At 38.2% G+C, this 6000-nt stretch overlaps 1 pseudogene; it reads right to left on the bottom strand.

Annotated features, from left to right (window-relative positions):
* Window positions 1-1119: 1119 nt before the first annotated feature.
* LOC124982953 (RNA transcription, translation and transport factor protein-like) overlaps window positions 1120-6000 on the bottom strand; it is a 178032-nt pseudogene continuing 173151 nt past the window's right edge.

Here is a 6000-nt window from a genome sequence, read left to right as displayed (position 1 = left end):
ATATATAAGTGCTTAGAAAATATGTGGCACAAAGGAAGCTCCCCAAGGGTTTAGTATTATTATCTCCTTCACAACTCTGGGGAAATTGATATAATTAACAACTCCCCTTACAAGACATAGTATTCAAATAATATTATCTGAACAAGTAGAGCACTTCTCTGAGAAACATCTCAGATCTGGAATGTTCCCCGAAGGCTCTTGTGTTAAAGGCTTGGTCCTCAGCTGTAGCACTATTAGAAGGTGGTGAAACCTTTAGAAGGTGGGACTGAATGGGAGGTTTCAGGTCACAGGGGAATGTCCTCTAAGGGAACTCTGGGCTGCTGGTCTCATTTTCCTTTTTTGCACCCAGTCATGATGTGAACAGACCTCTGCTACAAACTCTCTGCCATGATGTTACCTTGCAATAGGCCAAAAGCAAAGTATCCACCCAGTCAGGGACTGAAATCTCCACAACTGTGAGCTAGAATAAACCTTTTCTCTTATTAAGTTGATTTATCTCAGGTGTATGTTACAATAAGGGAAAGCTAACTAACACAGTTCTAAGGACTTTACACTTATCGTCTATTTAAATCTCTCAACACAGCTTGAGACAAGTGTTATGAATCTCATTTTGTTTGTTTGCTTGTTTGTTTGCTTTTTGGTTTTTTTTTTTCTTTTTTTTTTTTTTGTTGTTGTTGTTTGTTGGTTGGTTGGTACAAGGGATTGAACCTAGAGGTACTTATCCACTGGATCACATCCCCAGTTCTATTTATTTATTTATTTGTTTGTTTTAGAGACAGGGTCTTGGTAAGTTGTCCAGGTTGGTCTCCCTGCCTCACTCACCCTCCCGAGTAGCTGAGACTACAGGCATGCTCCACAACATCCAACTTTTGGCCAAACTTCATTTTTAAAAACTAAACGGTGAGAAATCTCTAGAACACAATCAATTTTCTGGGATTTCTCCCTTGAAAATGTGACATTCGACTTCCAAGCACCTACCAGAAGTGTTCACAGTTCCCAATTATATTAAGTATGCGAGAAGCTGAAATCCTCAGGTGTTCATCTTCCAGGTTTCCTATGTGTAGTGTGCAGCCTGCCTTTGGATCAGCAGTAAGGGCCTAAGCCGCTACTCTGCCTTCCTTAGCTTGTCTGGAACCCTCTGAGCTCTTCTGCAGATAGTAGTTCCAGCATTTCAGCAGCTTCATTGCAAGATGCAACTCCTGTGTCCAAACCAAGAATATGTCTGTCCAAAGCAACAGGCAAGCGCACTCTTTTTGTGGGAATGGGGATGTAACACAGAGCCTGGCCCGTGCTCTACCACTGCGCTGCAGCCCAGTTCAAGCCCTTTTGTTTGATTTGCTTTATCAACTGCATCCTATGTCAGAATTCCTGAATGAAAATACAAGCAGCCTTAAGTATTACGAGATAATCATTTTGATGTTGAATCTGAAGGTTAACCACAGCTAATTAGGCAAACCTTAAAGTCGGGATTATTTACATTCAAATGAATCAATGACTGTATTTTCAACTGCATTCCTAGCAATTGCATTATCAGGTCCTTGCATTTTTTTCAGCATTATCTGCATATTCAATTCTAACAACTAACCTAAGAAGTCAATCACTCATTTCTTCTGGATCTTGATTCTTGAAAGGACAATTAATATCTCCGAGATACTTTTCAAAAATTTGGGACAGTCACTGCTGTGGGTGGGTCTTTACTTACCTCTGTCTTCAATCTTGTCTTCTGCTCATTAAGCCAAACAATAAATTTCTAAATTCTGTTTCATCTTTGCAGAAGTTCCCGGCTTCTTGCCTTGTCCCCTGAGTCTCTGGTGGGAGAGAAGCAAGATGGAGCTGGAAATGCAGGCACCCAGCACAGTGAGGAAGGTCGAATGCCCTCTTAATAGACATACAGTCTCTCTGAATAAAGCAGCAGAAACTTAACGGTTCATGAAGGAAAGGAGAGTGACTAACAAATTGCCTAATCTTTAGTGATGAGATTCCTTTGTTGCTGCTCCAAGGGAAAAAGTAGAGTTCCAGGGCACTAAAAACTATTTACAGCCTTTTACCTCCCACTTCACTTGCTTCTGAACTACATCCAAATTGAATTCAACACATGGTCTTTCTCCTAATGCCATTGTAAGTTAATGGTTCTTTTAATCTACATCTTATCTCTCAACTGTAATCTATGGCTGTCCCTAACAAAGTATTAGATCAACAGATATGAGACCTCAGTAATTCAGAGTTTAAGACTGATAATAAGGAAAAAAAATGTCCAATGTCAGGTAAATGATAATATCTTGTAGTTCTATTTTAAATTTCGGGATGCAGAAATTTGTTTCTAAGTAAAGGGGAAAGCAAGGAAAACACTTTGTCCTGTGTTTATTAATGAAGATCAGAAAAAAGCAAGAATACATCTGTACAGCTAAAAGATGAGTATCCTGGAAGGACCTCTTTGAAAAGAAAATTTATAATAACATTCTCTCTGTAGATGAGTATATTGCTACCAAATCAACATTGGTAAGGACCGTGTTGTGGGTATTTGGTTTCTCACACTGATAATGTGAAAAATTTGAGAAGTCTATCCTGGGTAGTGGACAAGAGAATTGAGATAAATTTGGAGGGCATGGATGCCTTTGAAGATAGCATGTCAAAAGTTCAGGCATATGCTTTAAATGGGGAAGAAGAGAGAAGAGAGGATGAGGCTGGAAAAAGTAGATTATAAAAGGACTTTAAAACAATCAAAAGAAGGCTGGGGTATAGCTCAGTGGTAGAGCTCATGTTCAAAGCCTTGGGTTCAATTCCCATCACCAAAAATAAAAGCAATCTAATGTACTAAAGAATGTCAATATGTTTTATATAGACAATAGGAAACCACTATATAGTCAATGCTATAGTGACCCACATTCAAAACAAAAGACAAAAGAGAAACAGATTTCTGGTTTAAAAAGATCTTTCTGGTTTCCTTGAGTAGGCTAGAGGAAAAGAGTGAGTTTGAATGTCAAAAGAGGTCAGGGGACTTTCTGCAAATAATATAATAAACCAGGCAAAAGATGCTACAAAAAGCCTGGTACTCTAGTGGCACCAATGGAAATGACCAAGTACCAAGAAAGAAAAAGAAAAAAGAAAAAAAGAAAAGAAAGAGAGAAACAACTTAAAAAAATTTACACTTCCCCCACCCCTGCAACAAAATTCTTGTGTACCTTCCAGTGGAATATACCCCATTCCAGCATACATTAAAAGTCACTTCCCTTAGCTTATCCCTACTAACCTGGAAATATTTTACTGAACTTTATTACCAACATTTGTTTAAGAAAATGATATGACTTGTTTACACATATAAAATTGCAATTCAATTTAAATATATTCAGTTTACACAGTAACTGAAAAAGACTGCTCTTCCCTTTCTCCCACTAAAAATCATGTGCTTGGATGACTTCCCTGTTTTCCCATCTGGGCAGAAAGCTCAATTGTAGTCCTTAAATACAAAGGTGAGTACAAGATAAGTTTAGGAAAGTAAATATTGAGTTCAAAGTGAATCAATACAATTCACTAAACTGTAAACCACTGGAAATCAGTGACTATTTCCTAGCCCTGAATAACCTAAAACAGTGAATGACTGTCCCCTAACCTCAAAAAAAAAAAAAAAGTTCATTAATCTGAACTAAGCTGCCCATTGGAAACACAGAAGATAATAAAGATAGTAGGAGAGACAGAGGTCTGAAGGACTTTGGGGTGACAATAGCATAAGTAATACTAGTTTTTAAGCTTTTGGTCTTGATCTAATTAGAAAAATCAATAAAAGCTATTGATTTTCCCTATATACATATAAGCACAATACATGCATACAATTTTCAGAAGGTTCATCAACCCTCTGTCCCTGACACCCTACTTGGAATCTTCAAGAGTTCGTAAAACCTAGAACAAGAATCTTTCCCTCACTGAGAATTGACATACTCCAGGAGAAAGGAAGGGAAAAAAACAAAGCTACAAACAAAAGCCTTGAGGACCCCAGCATTTAAGAGCCAAAGGGAGATGATCTTCTGAAGAATGAACAGGTGTGGAGGTACCCAGAGTGGGATGTGATATCATTAATGAAGGAAAAGGGCTATTTAAAGATGATGCAGAGAGACAAAGTGGAATGAGTACAAGATGGCATTTGGATTTGGTCTTCCTGAAGGCTTGCTCTCTGTTGCCCACTTTTTACACTTCTGCACTTGGGAAGAGAATTCCAATTGTTCTCTAGGAAATCAATCCCCGTTTCATCCATACTCAGCCATACCAAGGTGTAGGATTGACTGCCACTTCAGTTCCAGAAGACCCAATCTCCCTGTCATGAGCAATGGGTTCATTCAAAGATGGGCACGGAAACTCAAGATGGTCTGGGTGAACCTTAGAACTTTTTTTGAGGATTCTGGGATACAGATGCTCCAGATGTGAAGAAGGAAGCAAATGACCTTAGAAACCGATGACAGTCATCTCAAGACAGCCAAAAAGAAGTCAGGTCACCTTGGTACACCTTTGAACCCCACCTTCCCTAAAGCCAGAGCTGCCTCTGGACATTCGATTTCATTAATCCGCTTAAATCCATTTAAATCAGACCTCTAATTCTATTAACAGAGAGCATCCAAAGTGATAGCACCTCTTAGCAAAAACCATCTCAGTAAAGAGATGGTGACAGAAATAAGGAATGACTGGGAGATGCAATTCTTCAGTGACCCAAAATACACACTTTATGTCTGCGGCAGATTTGTTGTAGTTATTTAAGATACAATATAAGTGTCTTTATTTTGTTTTAAATTTCTTTCCTCATATCAGCTTTGGGAAATGTTGAAGAACAGCATATTCTTTCTTGGTTCCTTTCCTAGGACTTAGGTGTTAGAAGAAGAGTTAAGTGGTTCTTCGCCCTGTTTATTAACATACCTTGTTTGGTCAACTCTGAATTTTATCCACCAATTTTCCTTCCCTTTTTATAACATTATACAATGTAGCCCTGTTAACTTTAGATTTCTGTACTCAAAACAAGAAAACAAAAACAACAAAAAAATCTAGACATTCTTCTGGAAGTTCCCTGTCCAAACCTCATCATCTCTCTTTTAGAACAATGAAACTGCACACTAACATGCCTCTTTATTTCCATTCTTTCCCACTTTCGATTACTCTCTACACAGCAATCAGAAGGATCTTTCTTTAAAATGTAAAGGAGGTGGTATTCAGAATTGCCCAGGGGCTGAGGATGTAGCTCTGTGGTCAAGTTTGCCTAAGATGTGTGAAGCCTTGGATTCTACCCCAGCACCACAAAAAAATGAAAAAAACATTGTCCAGTTGCTTCCCACTGCACTTAGAATTAAATGCATAATAGGGTTGTTTTGAGAATCAAATTAGGTTATATTTTTTAAAAGCTTGTAACAAAGCCAGGCACATGTAAGCTCTATGTAAGTGTCAGCCTAATTATTATTTGCTGTTCTCTCTGTTGGAAATAACCTCCTCTCCTTGTCTGGTTGGTGAAGTGGATCTCCTTCAAGATTCCTTTCTAATATCACCTCCCCCCCCTTTTTTTAATCAAAGATAAGGGCTTTCTCCCCTGTGTTCCCATAGAATCTCATGCATAACTCAGTCATGAAACTTACTGAATGGAAGAAGCATCCCTTTTTATTTACAGGTCAGCATCAGTAAATTCTGAAAAACTTTTCGCACCCAACACAATGTCTGTCATCATGTGACCAATGTTTCATGAATCAGTGAAATTATGTTCATTGCTCTTTGTTCACAGACTTATTTATCCCAAATACTTGCAAAGTGTCTCCTTCCCTTACATTCCACCTTTTTTTTTTAATATTTTTAGTTGGAGATGGACATTCTACCTTTATGAACTGGACTGTTTTTTGTAATGAATTACAAACCATTCTTTTTGTTGCAGTATCCAACAACTGGCCATAAGTAAAGGCACTATGTTTACCTGTCAGTAAGACCATCTGCTTTCCAGAGCTCCTTTTCCATCAAAGAGACCCTAAAATGATG

The sequence above is a fragment of the Sciurus carolinensis genome, chromosome 4, assembly GCF_902686445.1.
Source record: "Sciurus carolinensis chromosome 4, mSciCar1.2, whole genome shotgun sequence".
NCBI classification, from domain to species: domain Eukaryota; kingdom Metazoa; phylum Chordata; class Mammalia; order Rodentia; family Sciuridae; genus Sciurus; species Sciurus carolinensis.
The sequence above is the reverse complement of the archived record's forward strand: the minus strand, read 5'-3'. Positions and strand labels throughout refer to the sequence as shown.